The 21,940-nt window shown below is 36.5% G+C and overlaps 1 long non-coding RNA gene across 1 annotated transcript; it reads left to right on the top strand.

Annotated features, from left to right (window-relative positions):
- The first annotated feature begins 2,921 nt into the window (after nucleotides 1-2,921).
- Nucleotides 2,922-21,166, top strand: LOC140685032 (uncharacterized). The gene is made up of 3 exons (XR_012058194.1): nucleotides 2,922-3,002; nucleotides 18,983-19,031; nucleotides 21,004-21,166. It is a non-coding gene; the product is annotated as an uncharacterized lncRNA (long non-coding RNA).
- The last annotated feature ends 774 nt before the right edge of the window (nucleotides 21,167-21,940 follow it).

The raw sequence follows: 21,940 nt of genomic DNA, 5'->3' as shown, positions 1-21,940 counted from the left end.
GTATCTTGCAAATAGCTGAATGACTCAAGAAAAAAGCCTAGAAAAAGAACATGGCTGTCTTCATACAAGAACATCCAACAGTAATTTGACAATTTGGAGTTGTGCTTACACTGTAAAAGAATAAAGGTAGAAATTTACTTGAATAATTTTATCTCTGCTTTTATGTCTAGGCATTCTTACCCACCTAATACTTCAATTATCCTTGCTTGAGGTGGGTGGTAAGGAAAAATCAGTTGTCATATCACACCTTGTCAACTAGACTGTTGGTGTTTGATCCTGACAAGTGTGAATTTTGCATTCATGTTTGGAAGAAGGCAAACATTGAAACATAGGTTACATTCCTAAACATTTTCCTTTGTAGATTTATGGTTGCAGGAATCTTTTTTTAAGGCTGAGCATTAAAATAAACAATGTGTCAGCACAGAGCAAATTTATTCCAAACACTGAACCAGAGAAATGAACAAAGTCTAATTGAATTCTAAATTGAAATGAGAAACAGTTTCATTTAATAACCAAACATTTGAATTACTTACTAAAAGTTTCATAGATATCTGTACTGAGAAAATCTTATGCCTTCAAAACAAACAGCAGAAAAAGTAAATGCTGTTAATATAAGCAGTGTGTTTCCAAGATAACATGAGAACAGAATATTTAATAGAAATGCAAATACATTGCTGGTTTCTTGAAAAGATTTATCTTACAAAACAAATAATTTAATTATAGTGACAAAGCTTGCAACTGAAACAGATGTATGAAGAAAGATTTTTTTCCTAGAGGTAAATAGAAATTTTCTGATTATACATATTTTCAATAAGGAAAAGTTTATAAAAACTTAAACATTCTACTGGAATACACTTCTTTCTTATTTTTACAAAGAGCCGTTTTCCTGTCCTGTGGGTAATTTCTGTTCAGGCAAGTGACTGATTCTGAGCAAAACAAAGGATTTTCTTACCCACAGTCTTTGTGTGCCTGGGAAAGGAAAAATATCTTCAAAGTTCCTACTCTCAATACAGAAGATTGAAAACCACAATGCAGGTTCCCTACAGCCTAAGTGAATATCCAAACAGTAACTACAAATGCAGTTTTGGTCTTTTCTTCCTCTCCTGCTCTCTTTGTCAGGAAAAGCTTTGAGAATGCTTTAGTTTGTTGTAATATACAGTGGGAAGATCCTGAAATTTCAAATGTCTGTAGTGATACAACTCCTGCCCTGCTTCCTTCTGCACAGTGGAATCTTCAGCTCTTTGCTTCTCACAGTTCAAACAGATCAATATCGATAATTGGTAATAGTTTTGTTCCTGTGGTGGATTGACCCTGGCTGGATGTCAGACACCCACCAAAGCCTCCCTGTCACAGCTGCACAGGAAAGGGAGAAATAACAAAGGCCTTCATCATATATGTGGACTACAAGCCTAAAACAGACTAGGAAGAAATACAGATTAGGATGCTTTTGAAGTTTTAAAACATTAGAAATGACTCAATAAGTGATAAAAATTAGCATGATCTGGATTTGAAGCACTGATTACCTGAAATAGATAATATACAATTTCTTGTATTCACATTGTTGCATTCATATTGTTTCACCTCTGAGTTTAGTTTCAGTGCAGGCACTTACCAGTCACCATTGAGTAAGAAATGAAAGAATATTGAATTCTATTGAGTTCTACCTGCTGGAAATGTGTCTTTTTCATTTGTGGTTTTTAATTGATGTTTTATTAAGGAATTAAATACAGTGCTTCCATTTCTGCAGTTTCACACAGACCTTCCAACAAGATTCAACATGAAACAACAAGGGTTTGGTCAATCCTATGCAAAAATTCAGTATGTATTCAATCATGCTGCCTTTCACTTATTTCTAGCCATTTATATTGCTGAGGACAAAAGCAAAATACTTAGTAAAATAACATAAAAAATTGTACCCACAGAACTTGCACTAAAACTATAAAAATATGTTTATTTTATTTTACAAGAACTGGATGTAGGGAACCCATTATATTTACCCAATAGATGTTTGACTTATGAACTAAAATTACTGACAGCAGTAATGGCTCTGATAGGTGCTCATTAGCACTAAATGTGATGAAGGAGCATCACAGCTAATGGCTATGCTAGTGTTCAGAAGCAAAAGTCTCAGGAATCTTGGCTTCCATGTGGACTCCAAAGAATTTCCTCTCACAGCCAAAGGCTTTCCTGCTTTCTCTTGCATGAGTGTTGTCCAACCTATTCTGGTTCTGGAATATCTTCTCTACCTCAGCTTGTCTTGATTCATTCTATTTACTTCTGGGCTCTGTTTCTCAGCTTATTGATTCCTTTGTAGAATTTCTATTCAGGTCATGGTGTGCTGAGCCACCAGTTTGTTTTTTTTTTTTCAAAATATTTCATTATGTTCTCTTTATGCATAATGTGTCTTCCCCTTCTAATTTTATAATTTCATAAAATTTATGGGGAATTTTTCCTGAATGGTTTTGAAGTTACTTACCTGTACTTATATTGTTTTATTACCCTTTGTGGTTGCACTTATTTAAGCTGGTTGCCTGACTTAAAACTCATACTATAAGCACACACTCTTTAAAATATATAGGTTTTTTCCAATTGATTTTGCTTGTTTTTATTAATAATTTTTCCAAATGCACATGTATGAATGTATTTATGTGTTGAGGGACAGAGGATTGATAAGCAGTGATTCATGTCTAAGAATGGCATTTTGGTGTTCACTAAATATATCAAAAGCTGCCATGCTCAATATGAAATAATTTCCTCAGTATTTACCTATTATATAAGTAGTTCTTAAACATGCAGTACATTGCTGCCTGTCTTATTTGCATTTGTCATGTTCCAGGGCTATTCCCTTATCAACATAAAACCCTCTGCAGTTGTACCGCTTGCAATAAATTACTTCTGCTTTTTCTTTTGTTCTCAAGGTTATCCTCACCTCTCAAGAACACTTAAGGACAGTAAGGCTATGAAGAAACAGAGAATGACAACAGAAGTCCCATTACAACCTAGTAAGTTCAAGATTTTAACACTGAAGAGTATAAAAAAGATATGGAGATACTGCACTATCATTGAAGAAACTCTTGCTCTCACTGCACTCTCAGCTGTGAACAAAGCGCTGCAAAATGGGTGACACAGAAAATTGTAATAATTTCAAGGCAATCATATGTCTAGTTTTCAAGAATAATTCCTTTATTTGAAAAGTGTTGAGCTGGGGGAGAGAGAAAGATAGATATGCATTTTCTCTGATCAAATTATAAACATTTAAAGATGCCTATTCTTCAGTTAGGAAAGGAACTGGGTGTGACTGAATGACTGGCATTCAGATATCTGAGTTAAGCCAGATCAGTTCCTCACTGTGTGTCTAACTAATAATTTCTGAGCTCAAAACTTAAGCTCCTAACCCAGTAAATAGAGAAATGTAGCTCAAGCAGGCTACATAATTCAGCCCTTTCTCATAGTCTATGCAGAGGCAAAATACTGCTCGAAAATGTCTCCTTTGCATAGGTATAAATAATTTTAAACTAGCAAAATATTTATGATTGATTTAGTATGGAACAGAACTAATCTAAGACTTTGGATATGATGCCTACAGGTCAGACTAAGTATATTTATTCTTAAAAATACAGGAAATCACATAAGGAAGTGATAATTATGTAATATTTTGTATTATCAGTATTTAAATTTTTCTAAATAATTTCCAACTTTTGACATCTTCCTGCATATATTGCTGTTTACAATGTCACAGCTGAATTTTGGATCAGTCATGACATTTGTGTGCGAATTTTCTGAATGTTACTGATTTTGAACTGTCATTATTTCAGGGGTTTTACCAAGGATATCCATCATCAGTTTAATCCCATTGTTTCATTTCTCTGGCTCTCAGAATGATAATCATTAATTTCAAACAGATTCATAAAACTTCTGACACTTTCTTGAATTACATTGCTGGCACAACTGACTTATTTATTCCTTCTCATCTCAAAACTGAAATGATATTAAGGGCTGCTTTAAATGTTGTCACTGACATAAGCAGTGCTTTTAAGGTACTTTTTAACCAAAACAAGTTTTTTTTTGTAGACATGGTACTGTGAAATTTCTGTTCTCCACTTGCCTGAGAAAAACCTCAAAATGTGTTTAGTTCTGCTGCAGGCATTAATAGAGTATTGCTTAACAACCTACATCAGGAAGCCAATCTACATCTTGTAGGAAATATTATTACTTCCTCTGTTTTAAGTCCAACTAAACATTTAGACAATTTTAATTGAGACAAGGTTGAACAATGTAGCATGAATTGGGAATTGGGAGTAAAAGCAAAATTAGTTTTTCTGGCGCAAGCTCTTTGCTTGTTATTAAGTAAGATGATTACTATAATTAGCGGCAGAGAAGATGTACAATTGTCTTTATGAAATAGCTGTGGATGATCTCCAAAAAATTATCATGCTGTCTGTCTAGCCAAAAAAAATATCACAAGAGGACACCTGTGTTCCAGAGAGGAGCAGTTGTAGGTCTGTTGTTGCACAAGCTGTCACTGCACTGTCACATACTGTACTTGCTGCTGGAATCAGCATAGGATGGGGAATGGGGAATACTTTTTGTTCCATTTGAACCAAAAGTAAAAGAAAAAAGATGGATTACATTCAAACAAGATCGCTTTTCCTTCAATTATATTCCTTAATGTTTTGAATTCCATTTGTGTTTTTATTCTGTAGGTCAGCATAGAAATTCATCTTCTCATTTGCCCACTGTTATTCCTTGGTCAGGGAGTACTACCCAACCTTTCACCTTCCTCTAAATACCCAACAAGAAATGCCTGCTTCTTATATGGAAAATGCCACAGCCTCCATAGGAGGCTGGAAAGCACCTCTGTCTTTACCTCTGTGCATTCGCTTCTCTGATAATTGCATAGGTTTGAGTAGCATTTTCAAGGCAGAAAGAGAATGAACCCTGGGTCACTGTTCCAGAGAGTGAGCTTTGGTCTAAAAGCAAGGGAAAGGAAAATCTCACTCTTTGTCTGGTCATTTTGAAAAACAAAACAATTTCTGGGAACTTTTTTTTAATAAGAGGAAATGAGTCTGCAGTGTGCTTTAAAACCTTCTGGCACAACTTCTTTCAAAGGGGCAGAGAAATGCAGGTTAGTCATCTGCAGTGAGGTACGTGACACTTAACTCTTTCAGGCATTAATTATTTGTCATCATTTAGCAGACGTTAGAGATTTTTTATCTGGAGAACTTTTATATTGAACTCCCTCTTGAGTTTATGCTACCTAGAGTCTGTGTAAACCATATTTCAAGGTTGTGTGTTTGCATCTGGGAGTTTAAATTCCATGTAATTTAGGTATTAGACATTTAAATGCTTTTTTTGAGCTTGAATATCTGGTTTGGGGTGATTAAAACATTTATATGTGCTGTATTTATTTGCTCAAACAAGACAACTGTGAAGAGACCTGATCTGGTATTTAGGTACAATTTTAATCAAAATATCTGTTATCTTGCTACTGTGACATACATTAATAATCCCATATATATAATGTATCTTCTATCTGTAACATCCACTCATCCCATATGGATTGTTTTTCTTGTACAATTCTGATACCTATGGTGTGGAAAGAATGAGGAAAAGCTTCTAACAGTAATGCTACACAAATAGTACTTTAAGACTACGGAGAGAAATACAGTGCATCCAAATAAATATTACAGAGAATTTGTAAGAAAGAACTATCTGGTTTGGAATGAAATCAGGAACCCCATGGCTAATGAGCTCATCCTTGGGGAAAAAAACCTACCAGAAGGTAAATTATGTACCCAGCCCCAAATGTAAAAGCTATCAAAGGTAAATAATTAATTACATTTATTTAATGAAATACATATATATATATAAATACTATTCAACAGGATCTGACATAGTGACTTCAATGATGGTAGCATAGCATTTAAATCTCAAACAAATATTGATGAGGAATTGTGTGGTCCTTCTGAGAAGAATTTCTGTTTCAATAGATGACAGCAGGGTCCTTCTGCTTTCTTTTCTTTAATCAATTTCAAAGGCCAACAGATATTTCATAATGGGGCTTTTCTTTCCTAAAGCAGGCAGCTGGTAAGACATTATATTTCCCAAGCTAAAATCCCCTGCCTTAACAATTGTTCAAGGTGAGCTTAAATAGGGCAGGACACATGCTGTTCTTACAGCTGTATTTGTTCAGGTGCACAGTTCCCAACTGCATGGATGCCAGAAGACAGAAAAAGGGAAATGGGTAGGGAGGAGCATTATATTTAAAGGTGCTGCTATTGTTAGAACAGTTACAGTATCCAAAAGCATTATAATGAATAGCATCAAACATACCATTTTCTCTTCCTTGGTGTAAAAAACCCCAAATTATATCATTGGCTGCGCATGCTTTGATTTGGTGCACTGTTCAGTGAGTAAAAAACAAGCTGGATGGCCAGACCCACAGAGTGGTGGCTAAATCCAGTTGGTTGTGGGTGACAAATTATGTCCCCCATGGCTCAGTACTGGGACCAGTCCTATTTAACATCTTTATCAATGATCCAGAATAGGAGTTCAGTGCAGCCCCAGGCAGTGTGCAGGGGACACCAGGCTGGGTGGGAGTGCTGTCCTGAAGGCCAGGATGGCTCTGGACAGGCCAGGCTGATGGGTCTGATGGGTCAGACCAGTGGGCTGAGGTTCCACGAGCCCAGTGGCAGGTCCTGCTCTTGGGTCCTGGCAGCCCCTGCAGTGCTCCAGTGCTCCAGGATTGTCCCCCTGCCCTGGACACTGTGAGGGACCTCAAGTGCTGTGTCCAGTTCTGGGCCACTCCATTCAGGAATGACATTGAGCTGCTGGAGCAAGTCCAGAGGAGCTCAGCAGGTCTGGGGAAGGCCTAGAGAGTCCTACAGGAATAGCTGAGGTGGCTGGGGGTATTCAGCATGGGGGAAAAGGAATATCAGAGGAGGTTTTATTGTTCTCTAAAGTTCCCTGAAAGATGGTGGGGAAAAGGTGGTTGTTGGTCTCTTCTCCAAGGTAACAAGTGACAGCACTGGAGGTAAATAGGAAATGGCCTTAAGTGGTGCCAGAGGAAGTTTTCTAATTGGATACTGTGGGTTGTTCACTGGAAACTGGAAGGGGCTCCCAAGGGCAGTGGTCACAGCACCAGTCTAGCAGAGGTCACAGAATATTTGGAGAACCCTCTCAGGCACTTGGTGGGATTCTTGGGATGTCCTGTGCAGGACCAGGAGATGGACTTGATGATTCTTGTGCATACCTTTCAGCTCCGGAGTGTTCAATGATTCTATACTACTAGGACATCTTTTTTCACTGACAGGGCTGTCCAGCGCTGGAACAGGCTGCCCACAAAAGTGACTGAGTCCCATCCCTGGAGTTGTTTAAAACACTTGTAGCTGTGGAGCTTAGGGACATGGTTTAGTGCTGGACTTGGCAGTGCTGGGTTAAAGGTTGACCTTGATGACTTTTAAGGTCTTTTCCAACCTATAACACTCTATGACACTTTCATAGGGACAGTGCAGATTTGTCTGTTTTTAAGAAACAGGAGTGCCCTCTTCTTTCTTCCCAAGGAACTCTACCTTCTCCTCTTCTATTTTTTTATATTTCTCACAGAGTCTTTATTAGAGAAAATAAATGTAAATGCAGTGCCTCTAGCAGTATAATTAAAACTTTAAGCTTGATTAAAGTATGCAGATTGTCAACTGCTACACCATAAGACATTCTGCCACTGACATGTTATAATATTTAATGCATTGAGGGGAAAATATCCCAAAGGGGTGTTGCTTTCTCCTAAATAAGCATAATTCACAGCAAAATTTAAAGAAGAAAACCATGAAGTGAACTAAAATAAACACGATACTTCTGAGTGAATCTTAGTAATGTTTGACCAAAAATTGATGCTGCATTCCCAGGATAAGGCATTGTACCTTTATATATAAATAAGGAGGTGTTATATAAAAACCTGTGTGCTACAGACAGCATTGGAATCTGGACATCTGCCTTGCTTACTAATGAGACTGAGACACTGGAGTGAGTCATGTTGCCAAGGAATATGTTCTTGCATTTCTGAGTGAGATTTTAAGATCTGGGTGTTTAATTCAAAAGAAGAGGTTTGTGAGGAAGGGCCAGTATGAGGAAGTGTGTGAAACATGAAGAGGTGGAGAGGCCATAGGGCTGTACAAAATGATTGTATGTTTTAATACAAATTATCCTTTCAACAGAAAGTAACATCAATTCCCTAGATAGATCAAGGGACAGTAAAAATGGTTCATTTATAAAAACTCACAGAGGCTGAAAATTGTTCACATAAAACTACAAGAGAATATGATCCTATTACTTAATTCTCTGTAACAGTCCTACTCTCTTTTTTTTCCTATTCTTCTTTTTGCTTTTTGTGAAATGACCCTGGAATTTGTCAATTTTTTTTATTTAGAAAAAAAATATACCTTGATTTACTTCAGTTAGTTGTTTTCTCTGTACAACGATTGAAGCATGATGTTTAGCATTTAATAAGAATCTAAAAGTTACCCTGCAACATTTCATTTTTTTGCTTGCTGGATTTTATTTAGGCAGCTCAGGTCTGCAGCCTGCTTAGGACTAAGATGCACAGAGCATGAGTGGCTCTAACATAGGTGAAGATGTGACACTGCCCTAAGTGAATGTTTTCACTGACAGCCAATTCTTTTGTTACAGCTTTGCACACACCACTCTGCTACTGGATCCTCTGAATGTTGACTTTTGCATTGTTTTCTGTATTATGCAACACTTGCCCCTTGATCCCTACACAGGTTTTAAAGACTTGTCAGGGAAATAAAAAAAATTAAAAAAAAAAAAAAACAAAACCAAAACAAAACAAAAACAAAACAAAAAAACCCACAAAAAACCCTTTTTTTTTTTCACTAAAACACTTTGCAATAATATGAAAACCCTTCCTGCTAATAGAGCCTTAATATATAAGACTCACCTTCCTGTTTTGTTGGAATAGTAATAGAATTATGCAGGTGCATCAGGATCAGCCACTCAGAGACTTCCTTCAGCAGGATGGTGGCCTAATTCCTCTGGCTTTGTGCTAGGCCTTATTAGTTTAAAAGTGAGCTGTTTTCCAGCATGAATCATACCAAGCAGAAATACCCCTCTGGAATACTTAATCTTTCTCTCACTAATTTTATTTAAAGATATCTCTGGTGATTCAAATCCAACTGCAGTTCAACTTTGAAACTTTTGCCATATGGATTTCCCCGAGTTGTTATGTAATTTCTCATAGGCCGAAGAACCTCAGTTATTAACATTTTTCGCTTGAAGCAATTTTTTTTAATGAAGTGGGAAAGATAAAGAACTGAAGGAGATTTAGAGTTGTTTGTTGTATATTCTTTGAGAGCCACAGGATTATGTGCTAGCTTGTAAATGGGCTGTGAGTTTATTTTCCCTCAAGAACAAAAATGTCCCTGGAACACTCCAAGGAAAATGGATTTCAAGACTCAGATCTAAATTTAGAACTGTGATTAGTTGTCAGCTTTTGTGAGAATCAGTGTTTTATAATGACTGCTCATATGAACTGCTTTCTAACCTATCTTTCCATTTTGAAGACACGTTTCTCTTTTAAGCTTTTGGAGACGTAATGATCTTGGCAAAACTGAAACATTGTCTTTGCCCTGTTCTAGGATGAGGATGATATCAAAAAGTATTGCTAATATCACCTGTGACTAAACAAAGAACTGTAATAAATGAAAGAAAGAACAAGTTTCAAATTTTAATAGACATCACAAATATGTTCAAGCTTAAACACCTTTGTGTGTTTCATGGAATTTGTCACGGATGGAACTTTAAATGTAAACTACCCCTGTGCAGAGAAAGGCTAAAAGAAAGTTGTCACGATTTCAACTTGAAAGAAATTTGTAGATAATACCTGTTACAAGTTTCTGGTTATTCATTCCAGTTTCTTATTTCATTCACTATGATCTAACAGGGCAGAAAGTAGAAGTACAAGATGTAGATCAAAAAATGCAAATATTTTTAAAAATAATAAATTTTATACAAAAAACCTGAAACCACTTTTTCTTTTGTAGTCACAGAGGTGATCGAATCAATGAAAAAATTTCGAGTCCTTTAGTATCTCTGAGGCTGAAAGCTATTGTATATAAAAAACTTCTGGTACTTGAAGTAGCTGAATTAGTACATTTTAATTAACTTAAGATGATGCATGAATAATTTCACTGTGTTGTACACAAAGGATTGCCAGATAATTTTAAATTGGTACACACCCATTCTGAAGAATGAAGTAAAGTAAGAATTTGTCACCTTCAATTCCTGATTTTTGCAGAATTTTATGTAGGAGCTCAGTAATGAAATTTTTGTATTGCCATCTTTATATTTCTCCTCAGCTGTTTGTTTTTTTATTCTGAGTTGAATGTCATGGTTTAGTTACTCTGCTGTTTTGCAAACATTTAAAGCCAGCATTGTCCCTGAAAAGTTAATCACAGTATCCTTCCATTCATTTGATCCCCATCCCCATGCTTTTTCTCACTTGTTCTGGCACAAGTGCTTGTATGACCATATGGTGCATCTGATGGTGGTGCTGACCTAATGAATTATTATTGTTTTTAACCAGATTTGGTCCAAACCACGGTAGTTTCCAATTCATTTACTGTTCAGCTGTATATCCTCCTGTAACTTGTCAGCCTGGTCCTCACACTTCCAGTTTTTCTGCATAAATCTTTTCATTTGGGTGACTGGAGTTTATAAACATTTTGTAGAAGTGCTAAACGTGCATATTGTTTTGTCATCGGCTCTTTTATTTATTTCTCTAATGTTCAAAACTTTTCATTTTGTTAAAATGAAAAAAACTGACTTTTTATTGACTGAAACCCTGCATTGCAGTACACACTTGTGCTGAGTTGACAGAAGGGATGAGTCTTTTAAAGCATATCAGGCCTTATCCTGATTTGTAGTGATATTGGGTATTCAGAGAGGCATCTTTCATTATTCTAAAACATAAATCCCTCCAGTGTTTCTTGACAAAGAAATAGAGAGCAGAGCTAGTACTCTGGGTTAGTGTGGTAAATGGAATCCCAAAATAAGGTGCTATTAAGAATGCTGGTGACAGTCATTCAGGCTCTCAAAACAAACTAAAGCTTCGAGATTTAGGCAAGAAATCAGGAAATAAGGTCTAGTAGGGATGGTATACATCTAGGAAGATTTAATGAGTCATATTGTCTCCAGTGTTTAAAAACTATTTCCTTATTTTCCATCTGGCATGTTGGGGGGATGAGTGGGTGGGAGTGTGTGTGCATTCTTTAACATGTCCAAGTTAAGCTTGGTCGATTCAAAGATTCCCTGTGACAGAAAGAGAAGCATGTTGAGAGAAGAAATGGAGGGGAACACCCTTTCAGACAGTGAAGAAACAGAAATAGTTTCCTTCTATGTTCTAGCACCACACTGTAAGAATGGGTCTGATTAATAGGGTGCGAAAGAGTGTTTCCAGGTGATTAAAATTTTCTTCATTGAGTTTTAGATGATGGTAATTTATCAGAGAATTCAGTCTGGTTTTTAGTTATTCTATGAACTTTTTTTTCTCCCAAAACAAAGGAAGAACATTTGAAGAAGAAGAGGAGAGAAAGAGTGGGTAAAGAGAGAGTAAACACAGATTAATCAAGAGGAAAGTCTAAGAGGCAAGAGAACCTCACTGAAAGCAACAGACAAGTACCAGTAGCTTTAGGTGCAGTCTTTTAAGACACAAGGGACAGAGATTTAAAAAAAAAAAAAGTAAATGCAGAAAGGAAATTGAATTGAAGATATGGATTTTAAAAAAGGGTACATGAATAATCAGATTTCATCACCCACTACAATTTGGAGAGTAGTTGAATTTTCTGATATCCTTAGACTAACCAGTCCTGGAGAACTTTACTATGAAAACCTTAAATTATGTTCTTATTTATAGCTTTCACATAAACTTAACATCATTTATTTTAATACTGTTATGCAAAACTTGTATCAGCACAACAAAACATAGCATTTTTGTTTGTTTATTGGAACCATAATATCACGACATCCTTATTTAAGATTGAATATCCACTGCATGTGCTGGAGATCAGGGATTTTCCTTTCTTTCCTTTCTCTCAGAGAATTTTCTCCTATTTGTTGCCTAAGAGATGATAACAAGCAGTTATCATGTTATGTGGATAACAAGCAGTTATCATGTTATAACTGCTAACAGGCAGTTAGCAGTTATGTGGATGGGAGGAAGAGGAAGGTGCAGCTGGCTGCTCTCTTAGCTGAGGGGTTTCCTCTTGGGAAGGGCAGAGATGCTGAGAGATTTTGGCTGGGGTGCGGGACTGGGCTCGGCTCCTCCTCGCTCTCTCGGGACAGGAGTGGAGATGGGGGCTTTGGTGCCGGAGGATTTGCTGCCAGTGCAGAGCTTTTGTCCTCCTGGTGCTTCTCTACCCTGGGTGAGCCTTTGCTTGTAAGAGCAGCTCTTGGACCTTATCAACACCTGACCTCGCTGCAAAAGGGCCTGACCATCTACTGGGTGCCCCAGGGAAAAGCCAGGGCACTAAAACAGGCCCCCACCTTCCTTGGCAGACACCTGCCTTTCAAACCAAGGCAGCCTGCTGTGTCTTTGAGAATTTGTTCTCACAGGATTGCTTTGTCAAAGCCCACAGTGGAAATAAACTTCCCTATTTACCATGATCCAAGTAGAGCCAAACAAGATTTCTTTTCTCTTTAGAAAAGAGGATCTAGTTTATTTTTCAGTTTGCTTGGATAGCTGCTTTCAGGACCTTATCTTTTAACTGCTGAGATATGAACAGATTAGATCCAGTAGCTACAGCAGAGATTATAAACTACCACAATTACTGGCGCACTTGGTGATTTAGAATCTCTTGACCTTCAAGTGTATTGGAAAGTCCATCTGCTTGGACAGGCTTTTGCCTGATAGGGGGCCACCTTTGTCTAATTTCAGTGTCATCCCTTTTGTCATGTTAACTAAAATAAATTTCATATGCATGCATGCAGTGCTGTTCAGTGGGTAACACTGCTTTCCTCAAGTCCTGTCCCCAGAAACCCCATGAAACTTTGAATGTAATGTATGCCTGTCTCTGCTACTGACTGGAGACCCATGTAGCTAAAACTGTCTTCCTAAATGCAGGCTAAGGGAGAAATTTTAACAATTACACCGTCATTTCACTCTTTTAATAGCTTTACTATTGGCTGTCCCAATGCATTAATTTAGAATGAAGCTAAACTGAATTAGTCATATCTATAAAAGCTCTTCAGGGTTGCACTTGTTATACTAAACTGAAGGATTTCCAGCTGGTGTGGCAGTTTGTGAGGCTTTTTTGGCAGAAATGTCATGTAATTTACCAATGGGTACAAAATAACAGTTACTTCCAATTTGTTTTACGGGTTTTACTGCATCAGTGGTAAGTACAGTAGCTCGAGGAGATTGGGAAAGATGCTGCAGTTCATACAAAACACCATGTTCAGCACCTTGCTGTACCCATTTGACATGGAAAATGGACCATTCCTCAAACAGCCTTTTATGTAATGTTTCTTCCCATACATTTTGGTAAAAAGTTAAAGATAATAAACCCCTAGTGATATGAGTGATTTCTTAAAAAAGAATGTTTTAATTCTTAGAGTTGCATATCTAAAACAGTGAATCCAGGAATCCATGTGTGTTATCTTGGATGGTGAATGAGTTACTGGTCTGAACCATCACCCTTTAAACTGAATGCAGAGATTCTTAGTCTTTTCATTCAGCCTGGTCAATGAATGAATTCTGCAGTGATGAAAGCAATAAAGAGTGATCTTGGGAGTTGTGTGATCTCAGGCCAGGCTTTACTCTTAAAATGAAAATCCTTGAATTCATTCTGTTCAAGATCATTATGTAGCCCAATGTTGTGTTAAGGACATCAGAAGTCACTGTTCTTTGATAAAGGACAGAGCCTTTGCACAGACTCAGACTAGAAGGTTTTCATTCCTCACACGTTATGAAGAAGAATACTTAGGAGTCAGTGATTATTTTCCTCAACTGAATTTTTCACTAATTCAAAACTGGAAGAAATAAGTTGTTGCCTCCAAAACATTTCTGACAGTCAACTAAAAAAATAGCAAAATTGTCTACTTTAAAAGAAGTCTCCTTTAAAATGTGCACAAACAATTTAAATTAAGTATTTTGCCAGTCTGCTAAAAAGCTGAAGTTAGCTATCTACTTCATAAAAAAGAATATCTAACGGCAATAAAGTCTCAGGACCAAGATGTAATGTGACCTAATGGAGAGCACAATAAAAAATTTGGTGTAAATTTGCTTTAGAGAACCAGTGAACCATCTTCACTAGAAAACACAATCCCTCTGCCTTAGGATCCTTAGCAGGAGGTTTGTTGCCCTTTCTTTCCTTTATGTGTGGTAAAACCTTGGTTATTCTACTAACTGGATTAGATGTTTAATAGTATCAAATTATCAAATACAATTTGAAATATATCAAAGGGATGTATTCTTTTATAGTCTAGTAAAAAGTCTTTAAGCAGCTGCAAAGAAGTCTTGATTTTCTGGATTTCCAGGTACTTAAATCATAATTCCTATTTAGCTATAAATATTTAATACATCATATATTTATCTTTATAATCTTTAATAATTGCAGTGGGTTTTCACAGAAGGCATCCCACAGATTGTAAATTTGTTCAGTTCTTGGCATTTGCTTTATTTTTTTTTTCTAAGAAATGTTGGCATTGTCCAGGGTACTTGGTCAAAAAGCTCCCCTTTTCTCTTTTCCAGAGTTTCAAATATTTCAAACATTCAATGAAAGATATGAGCATAAGACGCTACAAGCATTTCTAGTTTACATGAAATGAAAATTTTCCACTTGAAGTAGAGCTCATAAGAGAGAACTGCCAGGATTATTCCTATTCTTCCTTAGTATCTGATGAAATTCTAGATTTTTTCCCCTGAATTCACTTCAAGGAAGCCTTCCAGTGTTAGAGTTCCATTATCGCTTCCTGCACACATCTCCACTTTTTTCTCTTTTATTTCTCTAAGTTTTATCACCTTGCTATATGTTGCTAAATCTAAGTAAGAATATTAAGTCCAAAACTTTTCCTACCAGTAAATGCTTTTTTCCTTCTAAAATGGATTCATAGCCTGAATTTAAAATAACTGCATTTTTCAAGATACTTAAGAGATTTTTTTGAACTTAGATCCAGCATTTCAACAGGACTAAATATTTTAAATATTTTTAGGAGGTTAATTTTGAAAATGTAAGGACAGAGATTAAATTCTGTCCTTACTAAATTCCATGGAAGCAGGATTTAATTCTGCAGTTTCAACTGTATGGAAACCCTCTTTTTCCCCACTCGTATATTAATCAAATGGCCCTCATGAAATCAGACCTACATGAAGAAAGTGCATTATGACCAGACAATATTATTACATAATAGTTATAATTTAGTTTCACCTCTTTCTTAGTTTCACCAAAAGCTCATTTTCTGCCAGTTGATCTGAAGTCAAAATGGGTCAGTTGGTATATTAAAGATATAATGAGACACTGTTAAATATACCTGAAAATTTCAGTTCTGAACAGAACTGAAAGCTTCTTCCTTTCACTTTCACAATATAAATCATTTATGTTATCTAGATCTGATGAATATTATATTATCTATGGAGGAAATCATATCAAGAAACTCCTTTTATTATCAGAATGACTGCAGGGAATTATGGTCAGTCACTTGAGTGATAGCTAAGTAGGGTAAAATAATAAAATATGGAGATTGGCTAATATATCATTTTAATCAGGTTTGAAAGTAATAAACATACAGGAGGTAAACAGCTAGCACTTTTCTGAGGCCTTGAATTTCCTATTCCTTATTTCTTCTTATTTCTTGCTTCTACTGGACACATAAAATGGCAAACATCATGTCATTCTATGAAAACATAGCTATACATTGAAAAATATATCTATTTTATTTTTTACCTTTAGCATTCCTCTTGAATTGTAAAAGGATGTCAAGTTAGAGTACCCTCAGGTTAAGGTGACAAAAATCATATCCTAGCCAATTATGTCCTTAAATATAACTCAGTCAATGTTATTTTGACTTGATTGCTACTAAGCAGATTTACTTTCCAAGGCAAGATAGTCTGATGTGTAGTACATGGAAGGTGACATTGTGGGCTTTTTTCTCCTTGGCATGACAAATTTCTAGAGCAGGATGAAACACAGTTTTCAGAACATGCTTAATCCCCTGACTCCATTCTTTTAATGTGTATTATATAAATAGTGTATAATACATCACTGAAATGAAAGGGTTACTTGGTACCATAGGGGAAAATTCAAATCTGCTCTGATCCTTGTCTCAGGAAATATTTGCCTTATAAAAGTGGTTAACAACAACTTTAACCTGTTTTGCAGACGAGTAAAAAACTATCCCACAAAAAGTTTGATAGGCCTAATTACTGTTATTAATGACTAAATGTACCTAAAATATACTTAATTTCCTATTTTTCCTTGATTGCAATCTATGTTTTGTGCCCTTTTTTTCAACAGTTTCTCTACCTTCCTTCTGCTCAAATAATTTTATTTTCTTTCTCAATTTTTTTTCACAACCAGAAAAAAACTCAAAATAAAATGGGAAATATTATTAGACTTGTCACTTTGAATCAAAATTGCCATTTCCCAAAAGCATTTTTAAAGTGAAATTAATTTTTGTTTCTCTAACTGAACTCATTTTATCCAGATAACAGAGGAAAAATGTTTAGTCTTTTCTCCTTCAGCTCAGAGTAGTAATACCTTACAGGAAGCCAAAGTGAAGTTCCAAAGTATTCTGTCCTAACTGGACCTGTGCTGGTGGCAGATCAAGAATGACAGTCCCCACCATATCAGTGATGTTGAACAAATAAGTCTCTAATCTACCCAAGTCACTGGAAAGTGCTTAAGGATGCCATATATTAGAACAAGATATTTATTGCGTAAAAAATTATCAGTGAGCTGGAAAAAAATTGGGGTGGGGGGGTGGGGTGTCTTTTTTTTTTTTTTTTTTTCCCAAGAAATAACAGCACTGACTAGAATCTAGCATGCTCTTTATGTGTTTTCTTTAAAAGTGGACTTGTCCTCTGTCCAGTCAGGTCTAATCCACTGTGTGAGCAAATGCCTAGGAATGGAGGAGGTTGTATTTTCTGCTTTTACTCCAACCTGAATTACAGGTCTACAAAGAACATACATATCTTTGTCTCATTTTTTTTTCCTGTCTGAGAAGCAGATTATTAGAGGCTGCTTAACATTTCATCTGACACTGGCAGACAAGCTGTGTCTCACTGGTGTAAGTATGTGAAATAGAAAGCATTACAACCTTACCCTTTGGCGTCCTATCCCTTTGGAGATTGGACCTGAGAGCAGCCCACTTTTTTTCCTCTGCCTTTATTTCTCTGCCTGTGCCTTTATTTCCTACTACCTTATATTAAGACAGCAGCTGGGCTTGTAAAGCAGAAATAAAGTATCCTTGTTGAACGAAAAAGGCCTGAAATGTCTGGAAAACAAGGCCTAGGAGAATGAATGAGCCGATTCTAAGGATGTCCATCAACACTCTCCTGTTACCTAAGGCCTCTAACAGTTGCACCTTTGGCAGGAAAACAGAGTCTATCCTTCCTGAACCATTAGGGTGAGAGTTGGACAAGGAAATTCACTGTTGCAAAGAAATGTTTGGGTTCTCCAGCCATGTAGCTTATGAATGCATCGTTAAGGTAATCATTAAAGTGCCATTGCAGAATTGATCTTTAAAAACTGAAGTTAATCAGGTATTTGACTGTTTTGAACTGTTAAAAAAATGGAGGGGTTTCAGTGCAATCTGGGGTTTTTTTGATTTTTTGGGGTTTTTTTTGGGGGGGGGTTGTTTGTTTGGGGGTTTTTATGTTTTCTAGCTGTATCATAACAGAGAATGTATTAAAAAATAATAGAGGAAAGACATCAATTACAGGATTACAGCAATAAAAAAGATAGCAAAATAGAAACATAAACATAGCAATATAAACATAGCAATTTAGTCACTGAAGTCCAGCTGCCCTCTTCTGTTAATATTTATCCATTCACAATAAAAACCAACAAAAATCATCTGTATTTTGCTTTCTGGTCACAGATTTATGTGATCTTTTCAGAGCTACCAGGTGGAGACTACACAGCTCAAGAGTCACAATGGAAAACTTGTGAAGCTGCTGTCCTATATTTCTGAGTGCTACAACTCCTACACACACACTGCTACCATGTCCTGCTGTCAGAACATACTACAGCAGTGTCATTTTTAGGGTTATTTTTGCTTCTCTTAATACCAAGAAGAACTGTCCTTTTGTTCATTAATTTTACTTGAAAAATCCAAACAGGCTAGCTGGGGGATGATTCCATAGCCCATGTGGGCCATCTGTTTCAGTGCTCAGCAGTCCCTGCTGTCTTCCCTGTCCAGCTAAAGACCTTTGGGGCATTTTTAATCTTATCTGTGTTGACAGGAAGAACAGATTATTTTCTTATTCTTTTCAGGCTCTTGCTGTGTATATGAAGTTTTATTCTTCATCTCTTCTCCCTATATTAAACAAATTCCACTTCTTCAAACCATACTTATATCTTATGTTTCCAGGTTGTTTATTATTCTTGCATTCCCTGGATTTTTCTCCAGACTTTTTACCTATTGCTTAAGTTAGACACAGTCTGCAGCTGAGATACAAGTACCACATGCAGTGAATTGATTACTTTGGATTGCCTATACCCCACAACGTTTGCTTTTCTTCCAGAAGTGCAATATTCTTGATTTTTCTCTAGTTGAGACCAAACACCTGTTTTGAAGAAATTGCCTATTGACAATCAGAGAACCTGCATTTATAAATAACAGATTGCTTCAATAATATAATAATTTGTTCTAATCCTGTCTTCTGGTGTTTTTCAGACTTCAAAGAGTGTGTTGTTTTGGAATGTAGTAAGTACATGCATTCATCACTCAGGTTTTCATTGTATTTTAGGATGGCATGAGAAAAACATTTCTGGCTCAAAGTCTCCCCATTTCTGAAAGTAAGTACTCCAATTTTGAAAATGCTTGAGTGCAACAAACATTAAAATCCTTAATGGAATTTAATAACAATGCTTGACCTGTATGATGAGATTCATAAGGCCTAATGATAGAATAGCAATAATGACTTTTTTATTAGTGATACATTCTTTATATACTTAACAAGTTTACCACTTACATATGTTTGTAAGAGTCATATGAAACATACCCAAACCAGAAGTTAGTAGTAGTGCTGAACTTAGGCTTGTGCATCATCACAGGCAATATTCAGGTTCTGTTCACAGTGAGAGAACAGTCAGTACTGCAGCAGGTCACTTTTCTACATAGAAAGATAAAGAGCTAAGAAACAAAGGTCTATTAAAAGTATCTCCTTAACTCATAAACAGAAATGTTTTAAATGACTAGATGATAAATGGCTTACTGGTTTGACTAGTATTTCTGAAGTAACATAAGTTGAACAAGGTGTCACTTAATGTCTGATCTCCCTGACAGAGACACCATTTGTTCTGGATAGCCCAGCATGCCTTAAAATGCACTTTAAACTCAAGTGATGGTAGACACAGACCTTCAGTCAAAACCAACACTGGGAGAAGAAATACAGAATGGTTGGCTGGAGGTCACTTTTCAAGTAAGCAGCTGGTGAGAGGGGCTAAAGCCAGCAAAATGAAAAGAAAATATTAGAATGGAGGAAACAGCAAACACAGAATATGATGAATTATACAAATCAGCTGAAGCAATAAACCAAAGGAGGTTGTAGTAAAAGGTAAGATTACAGCTAGCAGTACTGAGTAACGCAGCAACTAAAGAGATAAAACTTCTTAGCCCTAGAATGCAGGAGATGAGATGCAGGGAAAACAAAATAAGAGAAAAGATTATTAACCCAACCCTTCACAAAGAATGGCAAAAGATCTCCCAAAGAAAAAGTTTCTCCACTGTTACCAGTGTGGTTTTCACATTCTTTAATTAGCATTGAATTCAATACCCAGAAGCATTTCTAGAGGTTCAAAAGGTAAAAGTGAAAGGGAAAATCTGCTTTAAAGTTCATGTGTGATTATCACTAGCAGTAATTGCTATTTCATGAATTGTTAATCTCAAGCAAACATTAGGACTAATTTAAGGGGGCAGTCTCCAATAGTTAACATTCACAACTAAAACATTCACAGGAAAATCCTAAAACAGGCATCTGTGCTTCCTGACTTTCTTTAATTGGCTCAAGCTGGAGAATCTGTGTCCACCTCTCTGCCTCTCTCCCCATCTCTTCCTCTTTCACACACCATCATGCAGAGATGTTATTTGCAGGTCAAGTCCTTCACTTTAGTAAATGTGATTAATTATGATCCTGGGAATTCTGAATCACAGACACTCATAACGTGTCTTTTTTTTTGTCTTAAAACTCAAGTATGGGTATTGTTAGCTATTTAAAAGTATCAACTTTCCAAAAATAAACAAAAATTAAATGTAAGTAAGGTCATAGACATCTCAGTGCTAATGAACCTTTGAGAATGTGACCTGTAGCCCTATGATTCAGGGTTTAAGAGCAAGTTTAAAACAGAGGAACTGTAGTTTTTAATAAATACTCAGAAATCTTTTGCACCTCATGATTATTCAGTGGGAATATCGGTGATATGACTATATCAATTCATTCATATTTATTTTATTTTAGTTCTCAGAAACTAATCATGGACCAGGACACCTCAAGCTGGGCAGTTGAATGTCCATGGCCAAACAGATGCAGTGTAATGAGGAAGTCAGGGGTCCTCTGGACTGGCCTGGTAGCCACTCATAACATGAGCCATATAAATTATAGTTCTTCTTGTCATTATATTGGCCCACACTTAAATGCTCAGACTATGATTCAGTCATCTCTGATACTGAAAAGTAGAACACATCCCTTTGAACTGCTCCAAGCAAAGGCAATGCAGAAATAATTCTGAAACTCTTTTGCTCCTGTCCTGAATTTGTTTCTAATCACAGATGGCCAAAGTTGCCTATCAGCAAGACAGGACTTGGTGCCTGGTGCTGGCAGTTTGTTCCACACATACCTCAGAGCTGGGCAGACTTGAGATGGATGCTTGGAGCCATGGGAGGATCACCAGCCTCGAGTGGCAGACTGTGCTGCTGATCCCTGAGCCGGTGGAGGATACTCAAGGTCAGGTTGCATTAGTTATGCAGGCAACCAACTCTTTGCTGTGTCTGCTGCTTCCTGACAGGTGATTTTTTCCCTGGGGAAGAGAACGTGAAACTGCATAAAGTCCTTACTCTTACATAGTTTGTTAACATATTCTTGCCTTTTTAACAAACACACAAACTGCTCTGATAGTTTTGTAAATAGTGCATTGCAGGCAGAAAAACAGATTTTAAGGTTTGGGCATGTATCTCTAATCTCTGTCCCTGCAGGGTATCATAGCAATGATGATTTGTTGCTTGGAGTTTAATTAAGAAAAAGTTAAGCTCTACTTAACTTGTGTTCTTACAATTAAATGCAAATAGGTTTAAAAGAACCTGCTTGGCTATGCAAATCTGAATTACACTGACAATCCAATAATTTTTAAAAAGTATTAAAAAGCAGCTTAACTCCTAAATAAAGCAGAGGCAACAAGCCACACAACAGGTTGTTTTGTATTGATTTGCAGGGACTGAAGTGGTGGGTAATAAATAACTTTAAATCTCATTCAAAATAATAGACACTAAAAAATTTGCTGTCTTAATCATCTATCCTCCTGGTCATTCGATTGGATAACTGTTCAAATTGCCACAGGTCTTTTTCTTAGTGCTGTCACTGACTCTGATATGTCACTGATATGTTTGTACATTTCAGTTAGTTCATTTTTTCTTAAGCAATTCTTAGTTTGTTTTCCATTGCTTGTTGAAGTTGCTCATACATCCAGACCATCATATTTGACCTGACCCC

Source organism: Taeniopygia guttata, chromosome 13 (genome assembly GCF_048771995.1).
Source record: "Taeniopygia guttata chromosome 13, bTaeGut7.mat, whole genome shotgun sequence".
NCBI lineage: Eukaryota > Metazoa > Chordata > Aves > Passeriformes > Estrildidae > Taeniopygia > Taeniopygia guttata.
Note: the sequence above shows the minus strand (reverse complement) of the source record. Positions and strands in the feature narration are given on the sequence as shown.